The sequence below is a fragment of the Narcine bancroftii genome, chromosome 7 (genome assembly GCF_036971445.1).
Source record: "Narcine bancroftii isolate sNarBan1 chromosome 7, sNarBan1.hap1, whole genome shotgun sequence".
In the NCBI taxonomy this organism is placed as follows: domain Eukaryota; kingdom Metazoa; phylum Chordata; class Chondrichthyes; order Torpediniformes; family Narcinidae; genus Narcine; species Narcine bancroftii.
In genome coordinates, this window is record NC_091475.1 from 123,708,812 (window position 1) to 123,733,113 (window position 24,302).

Consider the following 24,302-nt stretch of genomic DNA (forward strand, 5'->3'; position numbering starts at 1 on the left):
CCATATATGATTCCCCACCTCTGTTTCCCTGCCTCTGATTCCCAGCCTCTGTTTCCCCATATCTGATTCCCTGCCTCTGATTCCCCAACTCTGATTCCCCGCCTCTGATTCCCCAGCTCTGATTCCCCACCTATGATTCCCCGTGTTTGATTCACTGCCTCTGATTCCCCGCCTCTGATTCCCCATCTCTGTTTCACCGCCTTTCATTCGCCACCTCTGATTCCCCATATCAGATTCCCCGCCTTTGTTTCCCCGCCTCTGATTCCCCTCCTCTGTTTCCCAATATCTGATTCCCCGCTTCTGATTCCCCAACTCTGATTCCCCGCCTCTGATTCCCCAGCTCTGATTCCCCGCCTTTGATTCCCCCCGTCTGATTCCCAGCCTCTGAGTCCCCGTGTCTGATTTCCTGCCTCTGATTCCCCGCCTCTGATTCCCCATCTCTGATTCACAGCCGCTGATTCCCCACCTCTGATTCCCCATCTCTGATTCCGCACATCTGATTCCCTGCCTCTGATTCCCCGACTCTGATCCCCACCTCTGATTCCCCAGCTCTGATTCCCCGCCTCTGATTCCCCAACTCTGATTCCCCGCCTCTGATTCCCCAGCTCTGATTCCCCGCCTCTGATTCCCCGTGTTTGATTCCCTGCCTCTGATTCCCGGCCTCTGATTCCCCATCTCTGATTCACCGCCTTTGATTCGCCACCTCTGATTCGCCATATCTGATTCCCCGCCTCTGTTTCCCCGCCTCTGATTCCCCGCCTCTGATTCCCCATATCTCATTCCCCGCCTCTGAATCCCCATCTCTGATTCCCGGACTCTGATTCCCCACCTCTGATTCCCGGCCTCTTATTCCCGGCATCTGATTCCGGCCTCTGATTCCCGGCCTCTGATTCCCTGCTTCTGATTCTGATTCCCTGCCTTTGATTCCCCATCTCTGATTCCGCACATCTGATTCCCTGCCTCTGATTCCCCATCTCTGATTCCGCACATCTGATTCCCTGCCTCTGATTCCCCGCCTCTGAATCCCCGTGTCTGATACACAACCTCTGATACCCCACCCCTGATTCCCCACCTCTGATTCCCCATATCTGATTCCCCGCCTCTCTTTCCGTGCCTCTAATTCCCCGCCTCTGATTCCCCATATCTGATTCCCCGCCTCCGATTCCCCAACTCTGATTTCCCCGCCTCTGATTCCCCAGCTCTGTTTCCCCGCCTCTGATTCCCCGCCTCTGTTTCCCCATATCTAATTCCACGCCTCTGATTCCCAAACTCTGATTCCCCGCCTCTGATTCCCCAGCTCTGATTCCCCGCCTCTGATTCCCCACATCTGATTCCCTTCCTCAGATTCCCCGCCTCTGATTCCCTGCCTCTGATTCCCCAGCTCTGATTCCCCGTGTTTGATTTCCCGCCTCTGAATCCCCATCTCTGATTCCCAGCCTCTGATTGCCGGCCTCTGTTTCCCGGCCTCTGATTCCCGGCCTCTGATTCCCGGCCTCTGATTCGCCGCCTCTGATTCCCCGCCTCTGATTCGCTGCCTCTGATTCCCCATCTCTGATTCTGCACATCTGATTCCCTGCCTCTGATTCCCCGCCTCTGACTCCCCGCCTCTGATTCCCTGCCTCTGTTTCCCATCCTCTGATTCCCCACCTCTGATTCCCCATATCTGATTCCCCGCATCTGTTTCCCCATATCTGATTCCCCGCCTCTGATTCCCCAACTCTGATTCCCCGCCTCTGATTCCCCAGCTCTGATTCCCCGCCTCTGATTCACCATCTCTGATTCACTGCCTTTCATTCGCCACCCTGATTCCCCATATCAGATTCCCCGCCTCTGTTTCCCCGCCTCTGATACCCCGCCTCTGATTCCCCATATTTCATTCCCCGCCTCTGATTCCCCATCTCTGATTCCCGGACTCTGATTCCTGGCCTCTTATTCCCGGCATCTGATTCCCGGCCTCTGATCCCGGCCTCTGATTCCCCGCTTCTGATTCTGATCCCTGCCTCTGATTCCCCATCTCTGATTCCGCACATCTGATTCCCTGCCTCTGATTCCCCACCTCTGATTCCCCATATCTGATTCCCCGCCTCTGTTTCCCCGCCTCTAATTCCCCGCCTCTGTTTCCCCATATCTATTTCCCCGCCTCTGATTCCCCGCCTCTGATTCCCCAGCTCTGATTCCCCGCCTCTGAATCCCCAACTCTGATTCCCTGCCTCTGATTCCCCAGCTCTGATTCCCCGCCTCTGATTCCCCAGCTCTGATTCCCTGCCTCTGTTTCGTAACCTCTGATTCCCCACCTCTGATTCCCCATATATGATTCCCCACCTCTGTTTCCCTGCCTCTGATTCCCAGCCTCTGTTTCCCCATATCTGATTCCCCGCCTCTGATTCCCCAACTCTGATTCCCCGCCTCTGATTCCCCAGCTCTGATTCCCCACCTATGATTCCCCGTGTTTGATTCACTGCCTCTGATTCCCCGCCTCTGATTCCCCATCTCTGTTTCACCGCCTTTCATTCGCCACCTCTGATTCCCCATATCAGATTCCCCGCCTTTGTTTTCCCGCCTCTGATTCCCCTCCTCTGTTTCCCAATATCTGATTCCCCGCTTCTGATTCCCCAACTCTGATTCCCCGCCTCTGATTCCCCAGCTCTGATTCCCCGCCTTTGATTCCCCCCGTCTGATTCCCAGCCTCTGAGTCCCCGTGTCTGATTTCCTGCCTCTGATTCCCCGCCTCTGATTCCCCATCTCTGATTCACAGCCGCTGATTCCCCACCTCTGATTCCCCATCTCTGATTCCGCACATCTGATTCCCTGCCTCTGATTCCCCGACTCTGATCCCCACCTCTGATTCCCCAGCTCTGATTCCCCGCCTATGATTCCCCAACTCTGATTCCCCGCCTCTGATTCCCCAGCTCTGATTCCCCGCCTCTGATTCCCCGTGTTTGATTCCCTGCCTCTGATTCCCCGCCTCTGATTCCCCATCTCTGATTCAACGCCTTTGATTCGCCACCTCTGATTCCCCATATCTGATTCCTCGCCTCTGTTTCCCCGCCTCTGATTCCCCTCCTCTGATTCCCCATATCTCATTCCCCGCCTCTGATTCCCCATCTCTGATTCCCGGACTCTGATTCCCCCCCTCTGATTCCCGGCCTCTTATTCCCGGCATCTGATTCCGGCCTCTGATTCCCGGCCTCTGATTCCCTGCTTCTGATTCCCCATCTCTGATTCCGCAAATCTAATTCCCTGCCTCTGATTCCCCACCTCTGATTCCCCATATCTGATTCCCCGCCTCTGTTTCCCCGCCTCTGATTCACCGCCTCTGTTTCCCCATATCTAAGTCCCCGCCTCTGATTCCCCAACTTTGATTATCCACCTCTGATTCCCCAGCTCTGATTCCCCGCCTCTGATTCCCCGCATCTGATTCCATGCATCTGATTCCCAGCCTCTGATTCCCAGCCTCTGATTCCCAACCTCTGATTCCCCACCTCTGATCCCCATATCTGATTCCCCGCCTCTGTTTCCCCGCCTCTGATTCCCCGCCTCTGTTTCCCCATATCTGAACCCCGCCTCTATTTGCCCGCCTCTGATTCCCCGCCTCTGTTTCCCCATATCTGATTCCCCGCCTCTGAATCCCCAACTCTGATTCCCTGCCTCTAATTTCCCAGCTCTGATTCCCCTCCTCTGATTCCCCGCGTCTGATTACCGGCCTCTGATTCCCCGCCTCTGATTCCCCATCTCTGATTCACAACCTCTGATTCCCCACCTCTGATACCCCATATCTGATTCCCCGCCTCTGTTTCCCCGCCTCTGATTCCCCACCTCTGATTCCCAATATCTGATTCCCCGCCTCTGATTCCCCAACTCTGATTCCCCGCCTCTGATTCCCCAGCTCTGATTCCCCGCCTTTGATTCCCCCCGTCTGATTCCCAGCCTCTGAGTCCCCGTGTCTGATTTCCTGCCTCTGATTCCCCGCCTCTGATTCCCCATCTCTGATTCACAGCCGCTGATTCCCCACCTCTGATTCCCCATCTCTGATTCCGCACATCTGATTCCCTGCCTCTGATTCCCCGACTCTGATCCCCACCTCTGATTCCCCAGCTCTGATTCCCCGCCTCTGATTCCCCAACTCTGATTCCCCGCCTCTGATTCCCCAGCTCTGATTCCCCGCCTCTGATTCCCCGTGTTTGATTCCCTGCCTCTGATTCCCGGCCTCTGATTCCCCATCTCTGATTCACCGCCTTTGATTCGCCACCTCTGATTCGCCATATCTGATTCCCCGCCTCTGTTTCCCCGCCTCTGATTCCCCGCCTCTGATTCCCCATATCTCATTCCCCGCCTCTGAATCCCCATCTCTGATTCCCGGACTCTGATTCCCCACCTCTGATTCCCGGCCTCTTATTCCCGGCATCTGATTCCGGCCTCTGATTCCCGGCCTCTGATTCCCTGCTTCTGATTCTGATTCCCTGCCTTTGATTCCCCATCTCTGATTCCGCACATCTGATTCCCTGCCTCTGATTCCCCATCTCTGATTCCGCACATCTGATTCCCTGCCTCTGATTCCCCGCCTCTGAATCCCCGTGTCTGATACACAACCTCTGATACCCCACCCCTGATTCCCCACCTCTGATTCCCCATATCTGATTCCCCGCCTCTCTTTCCGTGCCTCTAATTCCCCGCCTCTGATTCCCCATATCTGATTCCCCGCCTCCGATTCCCCAACTCTGATTTCCCCGCCTCTGATTCCCCAGCTCTGTTTCCCCGCCTCTGATTCCCCGCCTCTGTTTCCCCATATCTAATTCCACGCCTCTGATTCCCAAACTCTGATTCCCCGCCTCTGATTCCCCAGCTCTGATTCCCCGCCTCTGATTCCCCACATCTGATTCCCTTCCTCAGATTCCCCGCCTCTGATTCCCTGCCTCTGATTCCCCAGCTCTGATTCCCCGTGTTGGATTTCCCGCCTCTGAATCCCCATCTCTGATTCCCAGCCTCTGATTGCCGGCCTCTGTTTCCCGGCCTCTGATTCCCGGCCTCTGATTCCCGGCCTCTGATTCGCCGCCTCTGATTCCCCGCCTCTGATTCGCTGCCTCTGATTCCCCATCTCTGATTCTGCACATCTGATTCCCTGCCTCTGATTCCCCGCCTCTGACTCCCCGCCTCTGATTCCCTGCCTCTGTTTCCCATCCTCTGATTCCCCACCTCTGATTCCCCATATCTGATTCCCCGCATCTGTTTCCCCATATCTGATTCCCCGCCTCTGATTCCCCAACTCTGATTCCCCGCCTCTGATTCCCCAGCTCTGATTCCCCGCCTCTGATTCACCATCTCTGATTCACTGCCTTTCATTCGCCACCCTGATTCCCCATATCAGATTCCCCGCCTCTGTTTCCCCGCCTCTGATACCCCGCCTCTGATTCCCCATATTTCATTCCCCGCCTCTGATTCCCCATCTCTGATTCCCGGACTCTGATTCCTGGCCTCTTATTCCCGGCATCTGATTCCCGGCCTCTGATCCCGGCCTCTGATTCCCCGCTTCTGATTCTGATCCCTGCCTCTGATTCCCCATCTCTGATTCCGCACATCTGATTCCCTGCCTCTGATTCCCCACCTCTGATTCCCCATATCTGATTCCCCGCCTCTGTTTCCCCGCCTCTAATTCCCCGCCTCTGTTTCCCCATATCTATTTCCCCGCCTCTGATTCCCCGCCTCTGATTCCCCAGCTCTGATTCCCCGCCTCTGAATCCCCAACTCTGATTCCCTGCCTCTGATTCCCCAGCTCTGATTCCCCGCCTCTGATTCCCCAGCTCTGATTCCCTGCCTCTGTTTCGTAACCTCTGATTCCCCACCTCTGATTCCCCATATATGATTCCCCACCTCTGTTTCCCTGCCTCTGATTCCCAGCCTCTGTTTCCCCATATCTGATTCCCCGCCTCTGATTCCCCAACTCTGATTCCCCGCCTCTGATTCCCCAGCTCTGATTCCCCACCTATGATTCCCCGTGTTTGATTCACTGCCTCTGATTCCCCGCCTCTGATTCCCCATCTCTGTTTCACCGCCTTTCATTCGCCACCTCTGATTCCCCATATCAGATTCCCCGCCTTTGTTTTCCCGCCTCTGATTCCCCTCCTCTGTTTCCCAATATCTGATTCCCCGCTTCTGATTCCCCAACTCTGATTCCCCGCCTCTGATTCCCCAGCTCTGATTCCCCGCCTTTGATTCCCCCCGTCTGATTCCCAGCCTCTGAGTCCCCGTGTCTGATTTCCTGCCTCTGATTCCCCGCCTCTGATTCCCCATCTCTGATTCACAGCCGCTGATTCCCCACCTCTGATTCCCCATCTCTGATTCCGCACATCTGATTCCCTGCCTCTGATTCCCCGACTCTGATCCCCACCTCTGATTCCCCAGCTCTGATTCCCCGCCTATGATTCCCCAACTCTGATTCCCCGCCTCTGATTCCCCAGCTCTGATTCCCCGCCTCTGATTCCCCGTGTTTGATTCCCTGCCTCTGATTCCCCGCCTCTGATTCCCCATCTCTGATTCAACGCCTTTGATTCGCCACCTCTGATTCCCCATATCTGATTCCTCGCCTCTGTTTCCCCGCCTCTGATTCCCCTCCTCTGATTCCCCATATCTCATTCCCCGCCTCTGATTCCCCATCTCTGATTCCCGGACTCTGATTCCCCCCCTCTGATTCCCGGCCTCTTATTCCCGGCATCTGATTCCGGCCTCTGATTCCCGGCCTCTGATTCCCTGCTTCTGATTCCCCATCTCTGATTCCGCAAATCTAATTCCCTGCCTCTGATTCCCCACCTCTGATTCCCCATATCTGATTCCCCGCCTCTGTTTCCCCGCCTCTGATTCCCCACCTCTGATTCCCAATATCTGATTCACCGCCTCTGTTTCCCCATATCTAAGTCCCCGCCTCTGATTCCCCAACTTTGATTATCCACCTCTGATTCCCCAGCTCTGATTCCCCGCCTCTGATTCCCCGCATCTGATTCCATGCATCTGATTCCCAGCCTCTGATTCCCAGCCTCTGATTCCCAACCTCTGATTCCCCACCTCTGATCCCCATATCTGATTCCCCGCCTCTGTTTCCCCGCCTCTGATTCCCCGCCTCTGTTTCCCCATATCTGAACCCCGCCTCTATTTGCCCGCCTCTGATTCCCCGCCTCTGTTTCCCCATATCTGATTCCCCGCCTCTGAATCCCCAACTCTGATTCCCTGCCTCTAATTTCCCAGCTCTGATTCCCCTCCTCTGATTCCCCGCGTCTGATTACCGGCCTCTGATTCCCCGCCTCTGATTCCCCATCTCTGATTCACAACCTCTGATTCCCCACCTCTGATACCCCATATCTGATTCCCCGCCTCTGTTTCCCCGCCTCTGATTCCCCACCTCTGATTCCCAATATCTGATTCCCCGCCTCTGATTCCCCAACTCTGATTCCCCGCCTCTGATTCCCCAGCTCTGATTCCCCGCCTTTGATTCCCCCCGTCTGATTCCCAGCCTCTGAGTCCCCGTGTCTGATTTCCTGCCTCTGATTCCCCGCCTCTGATTCCCCATCTCTGATTCACAGCCGCTGATTCCCCACCTCTGATTCCCCATCTCTGATTCCGCACATCTGATTCCCTGCCTCTGATTCCCCGACTCTGATCCCCACCTCTGATTCCCCAGCTCTGATTCCCCGCCTCTGATTCCCCAACTCTGATTCCCCGCCTCTGATTCCCCAGCTCTGATTCCCCGCCTCTGATTCCCCGTGTTTGATTCCCTGCCTCTGATTCCCGGCCTCTGATTCCCCATCTCTGATTCACCGCCTTTGATTCGCCACCTCTGATTCGCCATATCTGATTCCCCGCCTCTGTTTCCCCGCCTCTGATTCCCCGCCTCTGATTCCCCATATCTCATTCCCCGCCTCTGAATCCCCATCTCTGATTCCCGGACTCTGATTCCCCACCTCTGATTCCCGGCCTCTTATTCCCGGCATCTGATTCCGGCCTCTGATTCCCGGCCTCTGATTCCCTGCTTCTGATTCTGATTCCCTGCCTTTGATTCCCCATCTCTGATTCCGCACATCTGATTCCCTGCCTCTGATTCCCCATCTCTGATTCCGCACATCTGATTCCCTGCCTCTGATTCCCCGCCTCTGAATCCCCGTGTCTGATACACAACCTCTGATACCCCACCCCTGATTCCCCACCTCTGATTCCCCATATCTGATTCCCCGCCTCTCTTTCCGTGCCTCTAATTCCCCGCCTCTGATTCCCCATATCTGATTCCCCGCCTCCGATTCCCCAACTCTGATTTCCCCGCCTCTGATTCCCCAGCTCTGTTTCCCCGCCTCTGATTCCCCGCCTCTGTTTCCCCATATCTAATTCCACGCCTCTGATTCCCAAACTCTGATTCCCCGCCTCTGATTCCCCAGCTCTGATTCCCCGCCTCTGATTCCCCACATCTGATTCCCTTCCTCAGATTCCCCGCCTCTGATTCCCTGCCTCTGATTCCCCAGCTCTGATTCCCCGTGTTTGATTTCCCGCCTCTGAATCCCCATCTCTGATTCCCAGCCTCTGATTGCCGGCCTCTGTTTCCCGGCCTCTGATTCCCGGCCTCTGATTCCCGGCCTCTGATTCGCCGCCTCTGATTCCCCGCCTCTGATTCGCTGCCTCTGATTCCCCATCTCTGATTCTGCACATCTGATTCCCTGCCTCTGATTCCCCGCCTCTGACTCCCCGCCTCTGATTCCCTGCCTCTGTTTCCCATCCTCTGATTCCCCACCTCTGATTCCCCATATCTGATTCCCCGCATCTGTTTCCCCATATCTGATTCCCCGCCTCTGATTCCCCAACTCTGATTCCCCGCCTCTGATTCCCCAGCTCTGATTCCCCGCCTCTGATTCACCATCTCTGATTCACTGCCTTTCATTCGCCACCCTGATTCCCCATATCAGATTCCCCGCCTCTGTTTCCCCGCCTCTGATACCCCGCCTCTGATTCCCCATATTTCATTCCCCGCCTCTGATTCCCCATCTCTGATTCCCGGACTCTGATTCCTGGCCTCTTATTCCCGGCATCTGATTCCCGGCCTCTGATCCCGGCCTCTGATTCCCCGCTTCTGATTCTGATCCCTGCCTCTGATTCCCCATCTCTGATTCCGCACATCTGATTCCCTGCCTCTGATTCCCCACCTCTGATTCCCCATATCTGATTCCCCGCCTCTGTTTCCCCGCCTCTAATTCCCCGCCTCTGTTTCCCCATATCTATTTCCCCGCCTCTGATTCCCCGCCTCTGATTCCCCAGCTCTGATTCCCCGCCTCTGAATCCCCAACTCTGATTCCCTGCCTCTGATTCCCCAGCTCTGATTCCCCGCCTCTGATTCCCCAGCTCTGATTCCCTGCCTCTGTTTCGTAACCTCTGATTCCCCACCTCTGATTCCCCATATATGATTCCCCACCTCTGTTTCCCTGCCTCTGATTCCCAGCCTCTGTTTCCCCATATCTGATTCCCCGCCTCTGATTCCCCAACTCTGATTCCCCGCCTCTGATTCCCCAGCTCTGATTCCCCACCTATGATTCCCCGTGTTTGATTCACTGCCTCTGATTCCCCGCCTCTGATTCCCCATCTCTGTTTCACCGCCTTTCATTCGCCACCTCTGATTCCCCATATCAGATTCCCCGCCTTTGTTTTCCCGCCTCTGATTCCCCTCCTCTGTTTCCCAATATCTGATTCCCCGCTTCTGATTCCCCAACTCTGATTCCCCGCCTCTGATTCCCCAGCTCTGATTCCCCGCCTTTGATTCCCCCCGTCTGATTCCCAGCCTCTGAGTCCCCGTGTCTGATTTCCTGCCTCTGATTCCCCGCCTCTGATTCCCCATCTCTGATTCACAGCCGCTGATTCCCCACCTCTGATTCCCCATCTCTGATTCCGCACATCTGATTCCCTGCCTCTGATTCCCCGACTCTGATCCCCACCTCTGATTCCCCAGCTCTGATTCCCCGCCTATGATTCCCCAACTCTGATTCCCCGCCTCTGATTCCCCAGCTCTGATTCCCCGCCTCTGATTCCCCGTGTTTGATTCCCTGCCTCTGATTCCCCGCCTCTGATTCCCCATCTCTGATTCAACGCCTTTGATTCGCCACCTCTGATTCCCCATATCTGATTCCTCGCCTCTGTTTCCCCGCCTCTGATTCCCCTCCTCTGATTCCCCATATCTCATTCCCCGCCTCTGATTCCCCATCTCTGATTCCCGGACTCTGATTCCCCCCCTCTGATTCCCGGCCTCTTATTCCCGGCATCTGATTCCGGCCTCTGATTCCCGGCCTCTGATTCCCTGCTTCTGATTCCCCATCTCTGATTCCGCAAATCTAATTCCCTGCCTCTGATTCCCCACCTCTGATTCCCCATATCTGATTCCCCGCCTCTGTTTCCCCGCCTCTGATTCACCGCCTCTGTTTCCCCATATCTAAGTCCCCGCCTCTGATTCCCCAACTTTGATTATCCACCTCTGATTCCCCAGCTCTGATTCCCCGCCTCTGATTCCCCGCATCTGATTCCATGCATCTGATTCCCAGCCTCTGATTCCCAGCCTCTGATTCCCAACCTCTGATTCCCCACCTCTGATCCCCATATCTGATTCCCCGCCTCTGTTTCCCCGCCTCTGATTCCCCGCCTCTGTTTCCCCATATCTGAACCCCGCCTCTATTTGCCCGCCTCTGATTCCCCGCCTCTGTTTCCCCATATCTGATTCCCCGCCTCTGAATCCCCAACTCTGATTCCCTGCCTCTAATTTCCCAGCTCTGATTCCCCTCCTCTGATTCCCCGCGTCTGATTACCGGCCTCTGATTCCCCGCCTCTGATTCCCCATCTCTGATTCACAACCTCTGATTCCCCACCTCTGATACCCCATATCTGATTCCCCGCCTCTGTTTCCCCGCCTCTGATTCCCCACCTCTGATTCCCAATATCTGATTCCCCGCCTCTGATTCCCCAACTCTGATTCCCCGCCTCTGATTCCCCAGCTCTGATTCCCCGCCTTTGATTCCCCCCGTCTGATTCCCAGCCTCTGAGTCCCCGTGTCTGATTTCCTGCCTCTGATTCCCCGCCTCTGATTCCCCATCTCTGATTCACAGCCGCTGATTCCCCACCTCTGATTCCCCATCTCTGATTCCGCACATCTGATTCCCTGCCTCTGATTCCCCGACTCTGATCCCCACCTCTGATTCCCCAGCTCTGATTCCCCGCCTCTGATTCCCCAACTCTGATTCCCCGCCTCTGATTCCCCAGCTCTGATTCCCCGCCTCTGATTCCCCGTGTTTGATTCCCTGCCTCTGATTCCCGGCCTCTGATTCCCCATCTCTGATTCACCGCCTTTGATTCGCCACCTCTGATTCGCCATATCTGATTCCCCGCCTCTGTTTCCCCGCCTCTGATTCCCCGCCTCTGATTCCCCATATCTCATTCCCCGCCTCTGAATCCCCATCTCTGATTCCCGGACTCTGATTCCCCACCTCTGATTCCCGGCCTCTTATTCCCGGCATCTGATTCCGGCCTCTGATTCCCGGCCTCTGATTCCCTGCTTCTGATTCTGATTCCCTGCCTTTGATTCCCCATCTCTGATTCCGCACATCTGATTCCCTGCCTCTGATTCCCCATCTCTGATTCCGCACATCTGATTCCCTGCCTCTGATTCCCCGCCTCTGAATCCCCGTGTCTGATACACAACCTCTGATACCCCACCCCTGATTCCCCACCTCTGATTCCCCATATCTGATTCCCCGCCTCTCTTTCCGTGCCTCTAATTCCCCGCCTCTGATTCCCCATATCTGATTCCCCGCCTCCGATTCCCCAACTCTGATTTCCCCGCCTCTGATTCCCCAGCTCTGTTTCCCCGCCTCTGATTCCCCGCCTCTGTTTCCCCATATCTAATTCCACGCCTCTGATTCCCAAACTCTGATTCCCCGCCTCTGATTCCCCAGCTCTGATTCCCCGCCTCTGATTCCCCACATCTGATTCCCTTCCTCAGATTCCCCGCCTCTGATTCCCTGCCTCTGATTCCCCAGCTCTGATTCCCCGTGTTGGATTTCCCGCCTCTGAATCCCCATCTCTGATTCCCAGCCTCTGATTGCCGGCCTCTGTTTCCCGGCCTCTGATTCCCGGCCTCTGATTCCCGGCCTCTGATTCGCCGCCTCTGATTCCCCGCCTCTGATTCGCTGCCTCTGATTCCCCATCTCTGATTCTGCACATCTGATTCCCTGCCTCTGATTCCCCGCCTCTGACTCCCCGCCTCTGATTCCCTGCCTCTGTTTCCCATCCTCTGATTCCCCACCTCTGATTCCCCATATCTGATTCCCCGCATCTGTTTCCCCATATCTGATTCCCCGCCTCTGATTCCCCAACTCTGATTCCCCGCCTCTGATTCCCCAGCTCTGATTCCCCGCCTCTGATTCACCATCTCTGATTCACTGCCTTTCATTCGCCACCCTGATTCCCCATATCAGATTCCCCGCCTCTGTTTCCCCGCCTCTGATACCCCGCCTCTGATTCCCCATATTTCATTCCCCGCCTCTGATTCCCCATCTCTGATTCCCGGACTCTGATTCCTGGCCTCTTATTCCCGGCATCTGATTCCCGGCCTCTGATCCCGGCCTCTGATTCCCCGCTTCTGATTCTGATCCCTGCCTCTGATTCCCCATCTCTGATTCCGCACATCTGATTCCCTGCCTCTGATTCCCCACCTCTGATTCCCCATATCTGATTCCCCGCCTCTGTTTCCCCGCCTCTAATTCCCCGCCTCTGTTTCCCCATATCTATTTCCCCGCCTCTGATTCCCCGCCTCTGATTCCCCAGCTCTGATTCCCCGCCTCTGAATCCCCAACTCTGATTCCCTGCCTCTGATTCCCCAGCTCTGATTCCCCGCCTCTGATTCCCCAGCTCTGATTCCCTGCCTCTGTTTCGTAACCTCTGATTCCCCACCTCTGATTCCCCATATATGATTCCCCACCTCTGTTTCCCTGCCTCTGATTCCCAGCCTCTGTTTCCCCATATCTGATTCCCCGCCTCTGATTCCCCAACTCTGATTCCCCGCCTCTGATTCCCCAGCTCTGATTCCCCACCTATGATTCCCCGTGTTTGATTCACTGCCTCTGATTCCCCGCCTCTGATTCCCCATCTCTGTTTCACCGCCTTTCATTCGCCACCTCTGATTCCCCATATCAGATTCCCCGCCTTTGTTTTCCCGCCTCTGATTCCCCTCCTCTGTTTCCCAATATCTGATTCCCCGCTTCTGATTCCCCAACTCTGATTCCCCGCCTCTGATTCCCCAGCTCTGATTCCCCGCCTTTGATTCCCCCCGTCTGATTCCCAGCCTCTGAGTCCCCGTGTCTGATTTCCTGCCTCTGATTCCCCGCCTCTGATTCCCCATCTCTGATTCACAGCCGCTGATTCCCCACCTCTGATTCCCCATCTCTGATTCCGCACATCTGATTCCCTGCCTCTGATTCCCCGACTCTGATCCCCACCTCTGATTCCCCAGCTCTGATTCCCCGCCTATGATTCCCCAACTCTGATTCCCCGCCTCTGATTCCCCAGCTCTGATTCCCCGCCTCTGATTCCCCGTGTTTGATTCCCTGCCTCTGATTCCCCGCCTCTGATTCCCCATCTCTGATTCAACGCCTTTGATTCGCCACCTCTGATTCCCCATATCTGATTCCTCGCCTCTGTTTCCCCGCCTCTGATTCCCCTCCTCTGATTCCCCATATCTCATTCCCCGCCTCTGATTCCCCATCTCTGATTCCCGGACTCTGATTCCCCCCCTCTGATTCCCGGCCTCTTATTCCCGGCATCTGATTCCGGCCTCTGATTCCCGGCCTCTGATTCCCTGCTTCTGATTCCCCATCTCTGATTCCGCAAATCTAATTCCCTGCCTCTGATTCCCCACCTCTGATTCCCCATATCTGATTCCCCGCCTCTGTTTCCCCGCCTCTGATTCACCGCCTCTGTTTCCCCATATCTAAGTCCCCGCCTCTGATTCCCCAACTTTGATTATCCACCTCTGATTCCCCAGCTCTGATTCCCTGCCTCTGATTCCCCGCATCTGATTCCATGCATCTGATTCCCAGCCTCTGATTCCCAGCCTCTGATTCCCAACCTCTGATTCCCCACCTCTGATCCCCATATCTGATTCCCCGCCTCTGTTTCCCCGCCTCTGATTCCCCGCCTCTGTTTCCCCATATCTGAACCCCGCCTCTATATGCCCGCCTCTGATTCCCCGCCTCTGTTTCCCCATATCTGATTCCCCGCCTCTGAATCCCCAACTCTGATTCCCTGCCTCTAATTTCCCAGCTCTGATTCCCCTCCTCTGATTCCCCGCGACTGATTACCGGCCTCTGATTCCCCGCCTCTGATTCCCCATCTCTGATTCACAACCTCTGATTCCCCACCTCTGATACCCCATATCTGATTCCCCGCCTCTGTTTCCCCGCCTCTGATTCCCCACCTCTGATTCCCAATATCTGATTCCCCGCCTCTGATTCCCCACCTCTGATTCCCCGCCTCTGATTCGCCAGCTATGATTCCCCGCCTCTTATTCCCCGCGTCTGATTCCCTGCCTCTGATTCCCCGCCTCTGATTCCACATCTCTGATTCACCACCTCTGATTCCCCGCGTCTGATTCCCTGCCTCTGATTCCCGGCCTCTGATTCCCCATCTCTGATTCACCGCCTTTGATTCGCCACCTCTGATTCACCATATCTGATTCCCCGCCTCTGTTTCCCCGCCTCTGATTCCCCGCCTCTGATTCCCCATATCTCATTCCCCGCCTCTGAATCCCCATCTCTGATTCCCGGACTCTGATTCCCCACCTCTGATTTCCGGCCTCTTATTCCCGGCATCTGATTCCGGCCTCTGATTCCCGGCCTCTGATTCCCTGCTTCTGATTCTGATTCCCTGCCTTTGATTCCCCATCTCTGATTCCGCACATCTGATTCCCTGCCTCTGATTCCCCATCTCTGATTCCGCACATCTGATTCCCTGCCTCTGATTCCCCGCCTCTGAATCCCCGTGTCTGATACCCAGCCTCTGATACCCCACCCCTGATTCCCCACCTCTGATTCCCCATATCTGATTCCCCGCCTCTCTTTCCGTGCCTCTAATTCCCCGCCTCTGATTCCCCATATCTGATTCCCCGCCTCCGATTCCCCAACTCTGATTTCCCCGCCTCTGATTCCCCAGCTCTGTTTCCCCGCCTCTGATTCCCCGCCTCTGTTTCCCCATATCTAATTCCACGCCTCTGATTCCCAAACTCTGATTCCCCGCCTCTGATTCCCCAGCTCTGATTCCCCGCCTCTGATTCCCCACATCTGATTCCCTTCCTCTGATTCCCCGCCTCTGATTCCCAGCCTCTGATTCCCCAGCTCTGATTCCCCGTGTTTGATTCCCCGCCTCTGAATCCCCATCTCTGATTCCCGGCCTCTGATTGCCGGCCTCTGATTCCCGGCCTCTGATTCCCGGCCTCTGATTCCCGGCCTCTGATTCCCCGCCTCTGATTCCCCACCTCTGATTCGCTGCCTCTGATTCCCCATCTCTGATTCTGAACATCTGATTCACTGCCTCTGATTCCCCGCCTCTGACTCCCCGCCTCTGATTCCCTGCCTCTGTTTCCCATCCTCTGATTCCCCACCTCTGATTCCCCATATCTGATTCCCCGCCTCTGTTTCCCCATATCTGATTCCCCGCCTCTGATTCCCCAACTCTGATTCCCCGCCTCTGATTCCCCAGCTCTGATTCCCCGCCTCTGATTCCCCGTGTTTGATTCCCTGCCTCTGATTCCCCGCCTTTCATTCGCCACCCTGATTCCCCATATCAGATTCCCCGCCTCTGATTCCCCGCCTCTGATACCCCGCCTCTGATTCCCCAGCTCTGATTCCCCGCCTCTGATTCCCCGTGTTTGATCCCCTGCCTCTGATTCCCCGCCTCTGATTCCCCATCTCTGATTCACCGCCTTTGATTCGCCACCTCTGATTCCCCATATCTGATTCCTCGCCTCTGTTTCCCCGCCTCTGATTCCCCGCCTCTGATTCCCCATATCTCATTCCCCGCCTCTGATTCCCCATCTCTGATTCCCGGACTCTGATTCCCCACGTCTGATTCCCGGCCTCTTATTCCCAGCATCTGATTCCAGGCCACTGATTCCCGGCCTCTGACTCCCCGCTTCTGATTCTGATTCCCTGCCTCTGATTCCCCATCTCTGATTCCGCACATCTGATTACCTGCCTCTGATTCCCCACCTCTGATACCCCATATCTGATTCCCCGCCTCTGATTCCCCGCATCCGATTCCCCATATCTGATTCCCCGCCTCTGTTTCCCCGCCCCTGATTCCCCGCCTCTGTTTCCCCATATCTGATTCCCCGCCTCTGATTCCCAACTATGATTCCCCGCCTCTGATTCCCCAGCTCTGATTCCCTGCCTCTGAATCCCCGCGTTCTATTCCCTGCCTCTGATTCCCCGCCTGTGATTCCCCATCTCTGATAAACCACCTCTGATTCCCCACCACTGATTCCCCATATCTAATTCCCCGCCTCTGTTTGCCCGCCTCTGATTCCCCACCTCTGATTCCCCATATCTAATTCCCCGCCTCTGTTTGCCCACCTCTGATTCCCCGCCTCTGTTTCCCCATATCTGATTCCCCGCCTCTGAATCCCCAACTCTGATTCCCTGCCTCTGATTCCCCAGCTCTGATTCCCCGCCTTTGATTCCCCCGTCTGATACCCAGCCTCTGAAACCCCGTGTCTGATTTCTTGCCTCTGATTCCCCGCCTCTGATTCCCCATCTCTGATTCACAGCCTCTGATTCCCCACCTCTGATTCCCCATCTCTGATTCCGCACATCTGATTCCCTGCCTCTGATTCCCCGACTCTAATCCCCACCTCTGATTCCCCATCTCTGATTCCCCGGCTCTGATTCCCCAACTCTGATTCCCCGCCTCTGATTCCCCAGCTCTGATTCCCCGCCTCTGATTCCCCGTGTTTGATTCCCTGCCTCTGATTCCACGCCTCTGATTCCCCATCTCTGATTCATCGCCTTTGATTCCCCACCTCTGATTCCCCATATCTGATTCCCCACCTCTGTTTCCCGGCCTCTGATTCCCCGCTTCTGATTCTGAATCCCTGCCTCTGATTCCCCATCTCTGATTCCGCACATCTGATTCCCTGCCTCTGATTCCCCACCTCTGATTCCCCATATCTGATTTCCCGCCTCTGTTTCCCCGCCTCTGATTCCCCGCCTCTGTTTCCCCATATCTAATTCCCAACCTCTGATGCCCCAACTCTGATTCCCTGCCTCTCATTCCCCGCGTTCTATTCCCTGCCTCTGATTCCCCGCCTGTGATTCCCCATCTCTGATTCACCACCTCTGATTCCCCACCTCTGTTTCCCCATATCTGATTCCCCGCCTCTGAATCCCCAACTCTGATTCCCTGCCTCTGATTCCCCAGCTCTGATTCCCCGCCTTTGATTCCCCCGTCTGATTCCCAGCCTCTGAAACCCCGTGTCTGATTTCTTGCCTCTGATTCCCCGCCTCTGATTCCCCATCTCTGATTCACAGCCTCTGATTCCCCACCTCTGATTCCCCATCTCTGATTCCGCACATCTGATTCCCTGCCTCTGATTCCACGACTCTGATCCCCACCTCTGATTCCGCAGCTCTGATTCCCGCCTCTGATTCCCCAACTCTGATTCACAGCCTCTGATTCCCCACCTCTGATTCCCCATCTCTGATTCCGCACATCTGATTCCCTGCCTCTGATTCCCCGACTCTAATCCCCACCTCTGATTCCCCAGCTCTGATTCCCCGCCTCTGATTCCCCAACTCTGATTCCCCGCCTCTGATTCCCCAGCTCTGATTCCCATCCTCTGATTCCCCGTGTTTGATTCCCTGCCTCTGATTCCACGCCTCTGATTCCCCATCTCTGATTCATCGCCTTTGATTCGCCACCTCTGATTCCCCATATCTGATTCCTCGCCTCTGTTTCCCCGCCTCTGATTCCCCGCTCTGATTCCCCATATCTCATTCCCCGCCTCTGATTCCCCATCTCTTATTCCCGGACTCTGATTCCCCACCTCTGATTCCCGGCCTCTTATTCAGGGCATCTGATTCCGGCCTCTGATTCCCCACCTCTGATTCCCCATATCTGATTCCCCACCTCTGTTTACCGGCCTCTGATTCCCCGCTTCTGATTCTGAATCCCTGCCTCTGATTCCCCATCTCTGATTCCGCACATCTGATTCCCTGCCTCTGATTCCCCACCTCTGATTCCCTATATCTGATTTCCCGCCTCTGTTTCCCCGCCTCTGATTCCCCGCCTCTGTTTCCCCATATCTAATTCCCAACCTCTGATGCCCCAACTCTGATTCCCTGCCTCTGATTCCCCGCGTTCTATTCCCTGCCTCTGATTCCCCGCCTGTGATTCCCCATCTCTGATTCACCACCTCTGATTCCCCACCTCTGATTCCCCATATCTAATTCCCCGCCTCTGTTTGCCCGACTCTGATTCCCCGCCTCTGTTTCCCCATATCTGATTCCCCGCCTCTGAATCCCCAACTCTGATTCCCTGCCTCTGATTCCCCAGCTCTGATTCCCCGCCTTTGATTCCCCCGTCTGATTCCCAGCCTCTGAAACCCCGTGTCTGATTTCTTGCCTCTGATTCCCCGCCTCTGATTCCCCATCTCTGATTCACAGCCTCTGATTCCCCACCTCTGATTCCCCATCTCTGATTCCGCACATCTGATTCCCTGCCTCTGATTCCACGACTCTGATCCCCACCTCTGATTCCGCAGCTCTGATTCCCCGCCTCTGATTCCCCAACTCTGATTCCCCGCCTCTGATTCCCCAGCTCTGATTCCCTGCCTCTGTTTCGCAACCTCTGATTCCCCACCTCTGATTCCCCATATATGATTCCCCACCTCTGTTTCCCTGCCTGTGATTCCCAGCCTCTGTTTCCCCATATCTGATTCCCCGCCTCTGATTCCCCAACTCTGATTCCCCGCCTCTGATTCCCCAGCTCTGATTCCCCACCTATGATTCCCCGTGTTTGATTCACTGCCTCTGATTCCCCGCCTCTGATTCCCCATCTCTGATTCACCGCCTTTCATTCGCCACCTCTTATTCCCCATATCAGATTCCCCGCCTCTGTTTCCCCGCCTCTGATTCCCCTCCTCTGTTTCCCCATATCTGATTCCCCGCCTCTGATTCCCCAACTCTGATTCCCCGCCTCTGATTCCCCAGCTCTGATTCCCCGCCTTTGATTCCCCCCGTCTGATTCCCAGCCTCTGTCCCCGTGTCTGATTTCCTGCCTCTGATTCCCCGCCTCTGATTCCCCATCTCTGATTCACAGCCGCTGATTCCCCACCTCTGATTCCCCATCTCTGATTCCGCACATCTGATTCCCTGCCTCTGATTCCCCGACTCTGATCCCCACCTCTGATTCCCCAGCTGTGATTCCCCGCCTCTGAATCCCCATATCTCATTCCCCGCCTCTGATTCCCCAGCTCTGATTCCCGGACTCTGATTCCCAACCTCTGATTCCCGGCCTCTTATTCCCGGCATCTGATTCCGGCCTCTGATTCCCGGCCTCTGATTCCCTGCTTCTGATTCCCCATCTCTGATTCCGCAAATCTAATTCCCTGCCTCTGATTCCCCACCTCTGATTCCCCATATCTGATTCCCCGCCTCTGTTTCCCCGCCTCTGATCCCCGCCTCTGTTTCCCCATATCTAAGTCCCCGCCTCTGATTCCCCAACTTTGATTCCCCACCTCTGATTCCCCAGCTCTGATTCCCCGCCTCTGATTCCCCGCATCTGATTCCATGCATCTGATTCCCAGCCTCTGATTCCCCAACTCTGATTCCCCGCCTCTGATTCCCCAGCTCTGATTCCCCGCCTCTGATTCCCCGTGTTTGATTCCCTGCCTCTGATTCCACGCCTCTGATTCCCCATCTCTGATTCATCGCCTTTGATTCCCCGCCTCTGATTCCCCGTGTTTGAACCCCTGCCTCTGATTCCCCGCCTCTGATTCCCCATCTCTGATTCACCGCCTTTGATTCGCCACCTCTGATTCCCCATATCTGATTCCTCGCCTCTGTTTCCCCGCCTCTGATTCCCCGCCTCTGATTCCCCATATCTCATTCCCCGCCTCTGATTCCCCATCTCTGATTCCCGGACTCTGATTCCCCACGTCTGATTCCCGGCCTCTTATTCCCAGCATCTGATTCCAGGCCACTGATTCCCGGCCTCTGACTCCCCGCTTCTGATTCTGATTCCCTGCCTCTGATTCCCCATCTCTGATTCCGCACATCTGATTACCTGCCTCTGATTCCCCACCTCTGATACCCCATATCTGATTCCCCGCCTCTGTTTCCCCGCCCCTGATTCCCCGCCTCTGTTTCCCCATATCTGATTCCCCGCCTCTGATTCCCAACTATGATTCCCCGCCTCTGATTCCCCAGCTCTGATTCCCTGCCTCTGATTCCCCGCGTTCTATTCCCTGCCTCTGATTCCCCGCCTGTGATTCCCCATCTCTGATAAACCACCTCTGATTCCCCACCACTGATTCCCCATATCTAATTCCCCGCCTCTGTTTGCCCGCCTCTGATTCCCCACCTCTGATTCCCCATATCTAATTCCCCGCCTCTGTTTGCCCACCTCTGATTCCCCGCCTCTGTTTCCCCATATCTGATTCCCCGCCTCTGAATCCCCAACTCTGATTCCCTGCCTCTGATTCCCCAGCTCTGATTCCCCGCCTTTGATTCCCCCGTCTGATACCCAGCCTCTGAAACCCCGTGTCTGATTTCTTGCCTCTGATTCCCCGCCTCTGATTCCCCATCTCTGATTCACAGCCTCTGATTCCCCACCTCTGATTCCCCATCTCTGATTCCGCACATCTGATTCCCTGCCTCTGATTCCCCGACTCTAATCCCCACCTCTGATTCCCCATCTCTGATTCCCCGCCTCTGATTCCCCAACTCTGATTCCCCGCCTCTGATTCCCCAGCTCTGATTCCCCGCCTCTGATTCCCCGTGTTTGATTCCCTGCCTCTGATTCCACGCCTCTGATTCCCCATCTCTGATTCATCGCCTTTGATTCCCCACCTCTGATTCCCCATATCTGATTCCCCACCTCTGTTTCCCGGCCTCTGATTCCCCGCTTCTGATTCTGAATCCCTGCCTCTGATTCCCCATCTCTGATTCCGCACATCTGATTCCCTGCCTCTGATTCCCCACCTCTGATTCCCCATATCTGATTTCCCGCCTCTGTTTCCCCGCCTCTGATTCCCCGCCTCTGTTTCCCCATATCTAATTCCCAACCTCTGATGCCCCAACTCTGATTCCCTGCCTCTGATTCCCCGCGTTCTATTCCCTGCCTCTGATTCCCCGCCTGTGATTCCCCATCTCTGATTCACCACCTCTGATTCCCCACCTCTGTTTCCCCATATCTGATTCCCCGCCTCTGAATCCCCAACTCTGATTCCCTGCCTCTGATTCCCCAGCTCTGATTCCCCGCCTTTGATTCCCCCGTCTGATTCCCAGCCTCTGAAACCCCGTGTCTGATTTCTTGCCTCTGATTCCCCGCCTCTGATTCCCCATCTCTGATTCACAGCCTCTGATTCCCCACCTCTGATTCCCCATCTCTGATTCCGCACATCTGAATCCCTGCCTCTGATTCCACGACTCTGATCCCCACCTCTGATTCCGCAGCTCTGATTCCCGCCTCTGATTCCCCAACTCTGATTCACAGCCTCTGATTCCCCACCTCTGATTCCCCATCTCTGATTCCGCACATCTGATTCCCTGCCTCTGATTCCCCGACTCTAATCCCCACCTCTGATTCCCCAGCTCTGATTCCCCGCCTCTGATTCCCCAACTCTGATTCCCCGCCTCTGATTCCCCAGCTCTGATTCCCATCCTCTGATTCCCCGTGTTTGATTCCCTGCCTCTGATTCCACGCCTCTGATTCCCCATCTCTGATTCATCGCCTTTGATTCGCCACCTCTGATTCCCCATATCTGATTCCTCGCCTCTGTTTCCCCGCCTCTGATTCCCCGCTCTGATTCCCCATATCTCATTCCCCGCCTCTGATTCCCCATCTCTTATTCCCGGACTCTGATTCCCCACCTCTGATTCCCGGCCTCTTATTCCCGGCATCTGATTCCGGCCTCTGATTCCCGGCCTCTGATTCCCTGCTTCTGATTCCCCATCTCTGATTCCGCAAATCTAATTCCCTGCCTCTGATTCCCCACCTCTGATTCCCCATATCTGATTCCCCGCCTCTGTTTCCCCGCCTCTGATTCCCCGCCTCTGTTTCCCCATATCTAAGTCCCCGCCTCTGATTCCCCAACTTTGATTCCCCACCTCTGATTCCCCAGCTCTGATTCCCCGCCTCTGATTCCCCGCATCTGATTCCATGCATCTGATTCCCAGCCTCTGATTCCCCAACTCTGATTCCCCGCCTCTGATTCCCCAGCTCTGATTCCCCGCCTCTGATTCCCCGTGTTTGATTCCCTGCCTCTGATTCCACGCCTCTGATTCCCCATCTCTGATTCATCGCCTTTGATTCCCCGCCTCTGATTCCCCGTGTTTGATCCCCTGCCTCTGATTCCCCGCCTCTGATTCCCCATCTCTGATTCACCGCCTTTGATTCGCCACCTCTGATTCCCCATATCTGATTCCTCGCCTCTGTTTCCCCGCCTCTGATTCCCCGCCTCTGATTCCCCATATCTCATTCCCCGCCTCTGATTCCCCATCTCTGATTCCCGGACTCTGATTCCCCACGTCTGATTCCCGGCCTCTTATTCCCAGCATCTGATTCCAGGCCACTGATTCCCGGCCTCTGACTCCCCGCTTCTGATTCTGATTCCCTGCCTCTGATTCCCCATCTCTGATTCCGCACATCTGATTACCTGCCTCTGATTCCCCACCTCTGATAGCCCATATCTGATTCCCCGCCTCTGTTTCCCCGCCCCTGATTCCCCGCCTCTGTTTCCCCATATCTGATTCCCCGCCTCTGATTCCCAACTATGATTCCCCGCCTCTGATTCCCCAGCTCTGATTCCCTGCCTCTGATTCCCCGCGTTCTATTCCCTGCCTCTGATTCCCCGCCTGTGATTCCCCATCTCTGATAAACCACCTCTGATTCCCCACCACTGATTCCCCATATCTAATTCCCCGCCTCTGTTTGCCCGCCTCTGATTCCCCACCTCTGATTCCCCATATCTAATTCCCCGCCTCTGTTTGCCCACCTCTGATTCCCCGCCTCTGTTTCCCCATATCTGATTCCCCGCCTCTGAATCCCCAACTCTGATTCCCTGCCTCTGATTCCCCAGCTCTGATTCCCCGCCTTTGATTCCCCCGTCTGATACCCAGCCTCTGAAACCCCGTGTTTGATTTCTTTCCTCTGATTCCCCGCCTCTGATTCCCCATCTCTGATTCACAGCCTCTGATTCCCCACCTCTGATTCCCCATCTCTGATTCCGCACATCTGATTCCCTGCCTCTGATTCCCCGACTCTAATCCCCACCTCTGATTCCCCATCTCTGATTCCCCGCCTCTGATTCCCCAACTCTGATTCCCCGCCTCTGATTCCCCAGCTCTGATTCCCCGCCTCTGATTCCCCGTGTTTGATTCCCTGCCTCTGATTCCACGCCTCTGATTCCCCATCTCTGATTCATCGCCTTTGATTCCCCACCTCTGATTCCCCATATCTGATTCCCCACCTCTGTTTCCCGGCCTCTGATTCCCCGCTTCTGATTCTGAATCCCTGCCTCTGATTCCCCATCTCTGATTCCGCACATCTGATTCCCTGCCTCTGATTCCCCACCTCTGATTCCCCATATCTGATTTCCCGCCTCTGTTTCCCCGCCTCTGATTCCCCGCCTCTGTTTCCCCATATCTAATTCCCAACCTCTGATGCCCCAACTCTGATTCCCTGCCTCTGATTCCCCGCGTTCTATTCCCTGCCTCTGATTCCCCGCCTGTGATTCCCCATCTCTGATTCACCACCTCTGATTCCCCACCTCTGTTTCCCCATATCTGATTCCCCGCCTCTGAATCCCCAACTCTGATTCCCTGCCTCTGATTCCCCAGCTCTGATTCCCCGCCTTTGATTCCCCCGTCTGATTCCCAGCCTCTGAAACCCCGTGTCTGATTTCTTGCCTCTGATTCCCCGCCTCTGATTCCCCATCTCTGATTCACAGCCTCTGATTCCCCACCTCTGATTCCCCATCTCTGATTCCGCACATCTGATTCCCTGCCTCTGATTCCACGACT